Source organism: Phascolarctos cinereus, unplaced genomic scaffold (genome assembly GCF_003287225.1).
Source record: "Phascolarctos cinereus isolate Bilbo 61053 unplaced genomic scaffold, phaCin_HiC Scaffold_1;HRSCAF=81, whole genome shotgun sequence".
Taxonomy (NCBI): Eukaryota; Metazoa; Chordata; class Mammalia; order Diprotodontia; family Phascolarctidae; genus Phascolarctos; species Phascolarctos cinereus.
The window spans coordinates 69,986,059-69,996,218 of record NW_027555514.1 but is presented as its reverse complement, the minus strand read 5'-3'; the positions used below and the strand labels follow the sequence as shown (position 1 = coordinate 69,996,218).

The 10,160-nt window shown below is 37.6% G+C and overlaps 1 long non-coding RNA gene across 1 annotated transcript; it reads left to right on the top strand.

Moving 5' to 3' along the window:
* Positions 1–1,799: 1,799 nt before the first annotated feature.
* Positions 1,800–8,901, top strand: LOC144456756 (uncharacterized). The gene is made up of 2 exons (XR_013485824.1): positions 1,800–3,215; positions 7,619–8,901. It is a non-coding gene; the product is annotated as an uncharacterized LOC144456756 (long non-coding RNA).
* Positions 8,902–10,160: the final 1,259 nt, after the last annotated feature.

Genomic DNA, 10,160 nt, shown 5'->3' with positions numbered 1-10,160 from the left:
GAGGTTCCTCCAACGATGCTGTTTGCAACCCATCCATGCCTTTCCATACTGCATACCTCTTGTTCATATTTTCCAGCAAGTTCACCATGGAGGATCTACTTAATAAACTAGAAGCCTTCCTTGAACTTTCTGCAAGACCTTGGTTGCTGTGAAGAAGACACTTTGTAAATTTAAAAGGGCTATACAAAATGTGAGCTATTTACAATAATAAATATTGATATCTACCCACTATAAATGTTCATTGTTGTTTTTTCTTTAAATAAAAAAAAATCTATGATTCTAAATCAAGCAACAATTCAAGTCAACAAATGTTTATTGAAGCATCCACTCTGGGCTAGGCATTGTATGACCACTAGAGATACAAATACAAAAATGGGGCAGTCTCTGCCCTCAAGGTGATTGCTGTCTAATGGGAAGATTCCACCTGTTCTAAAAAAAAATTGTGAGTAGCCCACTCTAGTGAGATTCAACAACACATTTTGCTTTTGGAATTAAATTGCTTCCATTTGTCAGTTTGCTAGTATAGTTTAGGGTGACAAGTGATTGCATTATAATTTTTCAAAGCCTTTTGAAAATACCATCTATTCAATTCACACCCTAATCGTTCATAAACGGCCCATTTTTTAAATGGAAACATGAAAAAAAAGTCAAGAAACTTGTTATTGGTTATGGGTCATATTAAGAAAAAAGGAAATAGAAAGCAGAAGGACTCCAAGTCCCCAAGGCTAGTACACGATCAGAAGATTACATCTCCCCCAACCCAACGCCTCGCAACCTTAAGAATCTAAGAGACCCATTAAAGGAAACTGACCAATGCGGCTTTTCAAACTAAATTTTCTATTTACCACATTTGCCCAGTTCTTTATTCTTTGAAAATCTTCAGTTTTGTTATTTATCAGGCTTCTTCTCTCCTTTTCCCTCATCACAGGGAGGAGGTATTACTAATTTTTTCCCTCAGCATATTTCAGTTCTGCTTTTTCTTTCTCTCTTTTTTTTTTTGGTCTTCATCTCCATCTCATTAAATAAGATTTTAATTATTTTACTTTACCTCCTTATTCATTCGTTTCTTTAAAGTTTTCTTTCTCAGTTGTATATTATTATCACCTCTGCAGTCTAATCATTCTCTCAGCTGCAGAAAGCACCATGTCACCTTGCCTTAGCAACAGGCCTCTTTCTCTTTCGTCCCCTAATTGGCATTTACCTTCTAATTCTTTCAAGACTCCCTTCCCTACAGCTTATTCATTTTTGTATAAGCCTTCCCAGCTATTCACATTCTCTCCTGTTAAAGCTCTCTCCCCTCAGGAAGCCTAAACATTAGCTGATCCTTCCTTAGGTTTCTTTCCTCCTCTCCTTATCCCCCTTACTGGGCTATAGCTATTTTTTAATTTTTGCTATAACTATTTTAAAGAATAATAAGGTCATGGGATTTAGAGCCAGGAATGACCTGAGAGATCACCTGATCCAACTTTCTTATTTTATACATGAAGAAAGTGAGGCTTAAAGAAAAGTGACTTGGCCTTCTCCATTAGAACCAGAATTTCGCTATTAAAAAACAAGTCTAAGACAAGAATCAGTTCATTTCTGCCATCTAATTCCTAGTCACCTTCACTAATCTGGTTAAAATGATCAGCATCTGTGCTGGATGATTGAAAAAGAAGTAGGCTTTCATCTAAAAAAGAAAAAAAAAAGGAATCCTAAGCTCAATTACAATAGTTGCTATCTTCCGGTCTTATGTTTTCCCCGTGTATTTTTCCTATAAATAAGAAACCAAAAATAGAAAGAAATCTGTTTGTTCCGTAACTCTTTGGTGACCAGGGTCCAGATGGCAAGGAACAATTGACTATTTAACTCAGAACAGAAAGAAAACATCAAGCATGAGCATATCGGCTACTTGCTTGACAGCGGGGCTACAAATGAGTGTCCCCAGCTGGAGGATGGGCCTGGAACAAAGAGACGTCTGTCCACATGAGCAATGTCTAAGCACTTTCCACGAGTAAAATGTTTGCATTTATGTGCTGTTCAAGAAACAAAGGGCGAGTTTATCATTCTCGGTAATTCTGCAGGAATTTTCCCACTGCTAAGAAACTGGCCTAAAGGATCTAAAATTAAGGAAGTTGCTCCTGTATTTAGAACTGGAATCCAAGGGGACATGGGTGGAAGGACAAGGATGGGAGGCAAATTCTGAGGAAGCCTTGGATTCTGGAGGTAGCGTGGGGGCATGCGTGGGGTGTGAATGCAGAAACTCTTGCAGTTGCGTTTACTTGGCATGGAAGCACATTGCCATCCATGGGAAAATTTCTCCATCTCCTATCCAAGGTCATGACGCCTAAAATCTCACCTATGATTCCGCCACTTCCCAACTACATGACCTTGGGTGAGTGCTTTTACCTCTCTGGGCTTCAGTTTTCTCATCTGTAAAATAAGGGAGTTGAAGATGCCCTCCAGGTCAAAAATCTCACAATTTTATTGTTATGTTATAATCCCAGATTAGGATAATGCCATAAGGGTCAGAGGGGTAAGACCTGCATCAATTTGGCACTTCTTAGAAAAAAAATTCCTATTTAATCAGAGATCGTTCATGGCTAGAAAGTAGGAAAGAATAGTTGGAAGTTCCACTTTACCCAGAATAGCACACATGGTGAAATGTAATGTCAACTAACCTGGCAAATCTCCCAAAACTCAAGGTGATGGGGCCTTCATCATGTAAAGGAAGGGCTTCACATCTCCTGGGGCTAGAACCACTGTCTTCAGGATCAATTTAACTCATAATGTTCACCATCATAATGTGCTTTGAGGTTTGCAAAGGACGTTACTATGCTATTGCATTTGATCCTCATAACAACTCAGTGAGGTAGATGCTTTCATTATCCCCATTTCAGAGACAAGGAAATTAAGGCTAGAAACCATTAAGTGACTTTCCCTCACACAGCTAAGAAGTGTTTGAAGCAGGGTTTGAAGTCGGGATTTCCTGGCCCCAGGCCTTGTGTTCTTATCCCCTGAGCCATTTAGAAACATGACAATAGCCATCTTAGAATAATCTGTAGTAAATCCATAATATATAAAGAATGGCTGTAAATATGTAGCTGAAAGCAATGTATCCTCGAAGATGAGTGGCCTACAGCCAGCATGGGATGATGGATCAAGAGCTGGCCTCTGTTTCAGGAAGACCTGAAGGCATGTCCTGTTTTTGCCACAAACTGGCCATGCAACACTGGGTGAGTTACAATCTCTCGCTGCCCCAGGCAACTATTTAAGTCTCTAAATTACAAAAATGGAACTATGCTGCATCAATAGAGGCAGTTCCTCATTGGTAGTTCCCCATACCAATGAAATTATAGGTCCAAGTTAAAAAAAAATAGAGAATTGGTTAAAGGCTATGACTAAACTTTTTTTTTTATTTTAATTTTTATTTTACTTTTTAAATTTTTTTTAAATTTATTTTGATTTATTAACAATCACTTCCATATGCTTTTGAGTTGAAAATTTTTCATATGACTAAACTTTTTAATGGAAAAATGCAAATTATTAAGATTCATATACAAAAAATGCTCCAAATCACTAATACAGAAAAAATAAAAGTTAAAATAATTTAAGATTTCATCTTATACCCATTATATGGAGAAGATAATAAGAAATGTAAATAATTGATGTAGGAGGGCTTGTGATAATAATAGGCACACTAATACATTGTTGATGGAATTGTGAATTGGCCCAACCATTCTAGAGAAAAATTTGGAAATATGTCAGAAAAATGTCTAAACTGCTCAGATTGGATATATACCTTAAAGAAGTCAGACACTATAAGTGTGTATGTGTGTGTATGTATGTATGTGTATGTGTGGATCTATTTGTAGCAACTGGTACAGAGTGGAAAAATAAACAGAATCAAGAGAATAATATATGCAATGACTATAATGTTTTTAAAAGATTAATGAAAGGAAATCAAACTCCAGGTAACTAAAAACTAATGAAGGTCAAAAAGAATAGATCTTGGACCTTCATAAACTTCCCCTGTCCTAGGAGGGGAGTGAGAGACTACAGAGTATTGTAGACATTGTCAGTAAATCCTTGTACGTTTAGTCCATTGTAGTGAATGTCACTTAAGTCATTTGTTTCTTTTTAATTGCCTTTCTTTTCTAAAGGGCTTGCAAGTATTATTATCCCCATTTTACAGATGAAGAGAGTGAGGTCCATTGACCTGCCTAAGGTCACCCATCTGGTGACTGTGAAAGCCCATGTTCAAACCCAAGTTTTCTGAGCCCAGGTGCAGTGTTTTCCTCCCCTGTACCACAGTTTCCTCTGTTAATGATTGGATTGTTAATCATCTCTGAAAGAAAACATTGCCAGCATTTTTTTTTGTTTCCTGGCTACCTATATATATAAAACATGTGATGTTGATAAAGAATCCAAAACCATTCTTTACAAGACTTTGAAAATGTAAGATTTTTTTTTAACAAACAGCTCCAATCTTTTAACACAGGAATGTTTCAGAGACCCCTCATATGGCTCCATAGAGCTAAATCAAGCGTCTTTTGTAATCCCTCCAGGGGTGGGGCACCTGCAGCCTCAAGGCCACTTGCAGCCCTCTAGGTCCTCAAGTGCAGCCCTTTGACTGAATCCAAACTTCACAGAACAAATCCCTTTAATAAAAGGATAATAAAAGTCTAGGCTAGACTCTACCCTGGAACTATCCCTATAAAAAATCACTTCCCTCTAGAGGAAGACAATGCAATTGCTGTGCAGAAAGAAGGGGGACCTTTGAAACTTAACTGAAGTAAGTTTAGAACAATAAGAAGCCTTATTTTATACAGCAGGTAAAACTCTGGGAAATCATTACCCCAAAAGGTGATAATTTTATGGAATGGAGAAGAATTTTAAAAAGAGTTAGGGGACAAATATATGAATAATATAGATATAAAGGATGATTAAGGGAAAATAGGACATCCCTATGAGAAAGAACGGTGTATGCACAGCCAGAGGGCCCCAATTCAAATCCTGCCTCTTCTACTTGTTATGTGTGGGACCCGGGACAGGTCACTGAAGTTCTTTGTCTCCAGGCTCCTTATTTGTAAAATGGGGGAAGGTGGGGAGAGGAGTGGACTGGGTAGATTCTAAAGTCCCTTCCAATAGCCCTATAACCTTAGATAAGTTATTTAACCTCTCTGTGCCTCTTTTTCCTTAATTGAAAAAATAAAGGTTGTACTAAATGACCTCTAAGCTCTAAAAAGAACTATCCATTCTGAATCTTTGATCTTATGATACCATTTCACAGAACACAAGCTGTATTACAAAGAGTTTCTTTTGAGGCCTCCAGAATTTTGAGTCAACAGAACTAGGCTAGCTGGACCTACTAACTCAATAGGGTGATGCCTAAGCTCAAACTGTATGTCTTGACTTTCTCCAGTAGGGCTAATTCGGGATCCAGAAAGCTCATGTAGGAGGAAAGTGAACCCAGAATAAAACTGTTAGGCTGAGGCACAGGGAGGAGCCTAAAACCTAGAGGTCTTGATGAAGGTGAAGAGTAGGTATTATAGAAATAAGAATGTAGTAGATGTGGGATAACCAAAGAAGGTATTCAATTCAAGATGTCAGAGGTGCATCAGAGGGTTCTCTAGTTACTTTACTTCAGTATGTAGCTGAGATTAAAGCAAAGAAATTGATGAGGGTGACATTTTGGCCATAGCAGCACCTGACCTGAAGCATGCCTGATGCTATTTCCTTAATCTTGAAGACAGTCCTACAACTGGGTCTACTTTCCAAGCTAAGTACAGACAGGTTTATTACCAGTAAGTTGGCCACTTGGTGGGAATTCTTTGGCCATGGCCTCTTACAAAACCAAAGGGGAAAAAAGTGCCAAAATAGTCCTTGATCTTCTACAAATGCCTCCCGCTTCTACAGTGATGATGGCAGAAGAGCAAAAAGGGAAGAGTGTGTGCTAAGGTTCACCTCATCTTTAGATCATCCAGAATAGGGTTTCCTATACTTTTTTGTCATGGACTCCTTTGTCAGTCTGGTGAAGGTTTGTGACACCTTCTCAGGATGTTTTTAAATGCATAAAACTGAATACATAAGATTATGAGGAAACCCATTATTTTGAAATACAGTTATCAAAATTAAAAACAAAAACAATTCATAGATTGCAGGTTAAGAATCCCTAATCTCAAAGCATGAATTTAGCTATAGGTACTCTAAATCTGAGATCATTGACCAATGCAACTGGCATGTACTATTGGAGTAACTGAATTATATTCACCTTGGCATTTTTGATCTCAAGGAAGTTGCAACTAATTTACAGGTTCTCGTTGGAAAGAAAACAAAGGAATTGTCAGTTAGTTTCATTGTGTGTTCCAGATAAGTAACACCGTTTCATGAGATACTTGGTTACCTGATACTGCAATGCCCATGATAGCTAGATGCAAAAAGACCATTATAAAAATAATTTCAGCTTATGTGTTAACATCCAATACAGATGAGGAAGAGGCAGAGAATATTTATTAAAAAAAAATTAAGACTTTCCAAATCAAATCAATATATGCATCAATACTTATTGACTTCAGAGGAAAAGAGGGCATTGTGAGTGCGTGTGTATGTGTGTATATGTATGCGTGATGAAAAATATGGTTCAAAAGTAAAGAATAAGAAAAGCTAATGACTTCTAAATTGCAAAGAAGCCTTACACTGAGACATCATGAGCAATTTATTCAAGAAAAAATCAAAGATGCTAGAAATTCTGAGTATTGAATATCATTGTACATTAATAAAAATTAAGTTGGTCATATTTATTAACAGAAATGAATGATTGTTTACTGATACAGGAGTGTTTCTGAATCAGTTGTCTACATATAGTCAGACCATTAATTTGTTAGAGCAAAGATTAAAAATCATACAAAACTAGAAGATAAAATAAAAATGAGAAAATCTGAAATGCACTTAAAACATCAACTTGGCCTATTTAAAAAAGTCACTAACACCAAAAAATGAAAAATAAATGTGGGAAAGGATGAAAAATTAACCTTTCAACTAAAAAAAAAAGGCAACCGTCAACAAGTACAAACCTGGGTAGTTACTTGGCAAGCTACATAAAAAAATTTTTGAAAATAATCTATAAACATGTCAAAGACAAGCTTGGTAATGATATTAGAAGGGAACAGCCAAGTTTTCTCAGTGATATCCCATATCTATAGGTCACATTTTTGACTAAAAGATGTCAAGAATGCAACATCTCACTATACTTATTGCTTGTTGATATTTTAAATAGCATTTGCTTCAGTAGAACAAAATTCCACCTTAAAGACTCTCTTCCCACAAGATTTCTCTTATACATATGTCAAAATTATGAGATACCTTGAAAGATAATAACAATAGATATAAACTTGTCCCACAACCCTCTGATGATTTATACCAAGTGAGGAAAAGACAACTATAGTTATCCCTTCCACGTGGCGAGGGTTAGGGGTTAGTGCCCCCACAATCTGGAAAATCCGTGTGAAATTTTTTGGTCCTCAGCCGAAGAAGTTTGAATTATTATGGTATCAAAAGATAAAATATGTTGATATTATATAATACTATGCATATATTTTATGTATTTCTGGGTTTCTGAACTTTTTCTGTGTTATAGACTGGCCTTCACGCATCAGCTACATCTTCCACAAAATTCCCATTTATTTTCTTATGCCTACCCACGATATATCGAAACCTCAATGGGAGAGTCACAATGTGGAAGGGAGAACTATGGACAAATGCTTGCCAAAGAACATGACGGAAATTCAGCAAGAAAGAAGGATTTCTTCTAGATGGTGTGGTCCTCCAGAAACTCATATCTTGGGATGACATTGTGTTCCACTGAGCTCCAGAATATTGCAGAATCTCTTAAATGAAATCCATAATCATACAAAAGACTTTGGCCTAATTATCCATATAGAAAAAAAATAAGTGAATTAAGAATACCTGAGCAATGATGATATTCAGTTAGATGGACAACCTATCCATTAGTATAGAAATCTTGGATAGACACTACAGATGGTCAGGTCTACAACTGAACTGAAGAGACTTTGGGATCTGGCAAATTTATTTTAAATGGTCCTAAGCTTTTCCTTGAAACAAAGGCCCATTACTATATGCACTTAATTAAGAATCATAAAATTATGGAATTTTAGGTCTGTAAGCACCGTGGGAGGTCAACTAGTCCATACCTAAAGCATGAATCTTCTATACAACAGCCACAAAATGCCTTTTTCCAATCTTCGTTTAAATATCTCCTCTTAACTATGGGAAACTTGCTACTGCCTGAGGCGGCCCATTACGGTTTTGAATGACTTCAGTTGTGAGGGAGTTGTTCTTTATTGTAATATAAAGTCAGCTTCTTCTCTAATTTTCCACTTGTTAATCTTAGTTTGGCCTTCAGAGCCAAGGAAAGCAAATCAGTTCTACCTTAGATAGGACAGCTCTTCAAATCTTTGAAGACAACTGTCAGGTCAGCTCCAAATCTTCTTTTCTCTAGGCTATAAACATTGCCAATTCCTCTAATCCTTATATGGCATGGTTTCAAGATGCCTTCCTATCCTGGTTGACCTCTGTTGTATTAGCTCCAGCTTGTTAATGTTATTGGTGAAATGCTGAACTCAGCCACATGCAATACAGTCACACAATATTTGTTAGAAGAGGCAGGTCTTGAACCCAGGTTTTCAGGGCTTTGAACCCTGCTTTCTATCCATGTTGCTTCTATTTTTAAACTATTACTTAATTTGTCATTCTGATTTGCTCTATTTCAATCAAATGAAAATACAACATTTCCAAATGGTGCTAAGTAGTGAATAATTACCATGGTCAACCCTGATCATCCAAATTGATAGAAGTATGAGATAGATAACAGAAAGGATTAAATAACCTCTAACACTTGGATTTGTAATTCACTATGTTTTCTATCAATTAACTAGCATTTACTAAAGGCCTACAGGGTATCTGACAATATGCTAGGGACTGCAAAATGAATCCAAAGTGATGGATTAGGGATACTAACAACTGTTGGAGGGGGTGGCACCTTCCACACACACGCCAATGAGTGGTGGCACTATGTCCCTGCCATTGAGGTGGCTGAGGCTGGTGGATTGCTTGAGTTCTGACATTCTCAGCAACAGTAGAGCGAAAGCTGATAAGATGACCATACTAAGGTAAGCACAATATGATAGATCTCCAGGAGTGAAGGGCCACCAGGCTACCTAAGGAGAGGCAAACCAGCCCAGGTCAGAAATAGTCTTGGAGAAGATGGGTAAAAGGAGCTGGGGGTTCCAAGAGGCAGATTTGGGGACATTTACTTTTTTAATGATGTTTCTTCTCAAGTCAATATTAAAATTAGCTTTTGTTCCCTAAAGACACTTCAGCTGACAGTGGGAGGCAAAGGAGGGGCGGGCCAGGGTTTAAGGTTTTATGAGAGGTATCCAATCTCCTCCAACCTGCTCCAACCATAATCTAAGGGAGACTCTAGACTCAGAACAGGAAGATTCCAGGACCAGGAGTTATCAATCACAATGACTGAGTCTGTTTTGGGGGCTCAACCAGATACATTTAGCATCCTGTAAACACAGCATGAGACTCTTTTCTTTTTTCATCTTAACCCAGACCAGTAATAGAGTTCCAACATTTCCAAGAGAAAGAGAAAGCCTTCTCCACTCCACATTCCAAAGGACAGGAATGGTGTTTCTGAAATCTTTGCTTGGGAACAGAGCAAAAATTAGGTTGTCCTTTAGTTGTGAATTTAGAGGGTACAGACATTGTCCTTTATCCATCCTCATCCATCCTCCACAGAGATCAGCTTAGCAAATATAATAGCAATAGCCATAATAATAACAGCTAGCAATTATATAGCATTTTAAGGTTTGCAAAGCAATGTATAGGTATAGATATAAACTCATTGGATCCTCACATCTCTGTGAGACAGATGCTATCATTATCCTTATTTTATGGACTGAGAAATTTGAAGGGTACAAACAGCACCATCCAAATCTTCTTCCTCTCCTCAGTTCCCTCTCTTACCCAGCCCTGTGCCACACCGTATCAGCTAGTTCTTCGGTAGTGTAGAAACCCCTTGTTGTCTAGGGGCACATTGCCTTCCCCATCCCCAAAAGCCTCTGCCCCTCCCCATCTTTGCTTGCTTCTGACAT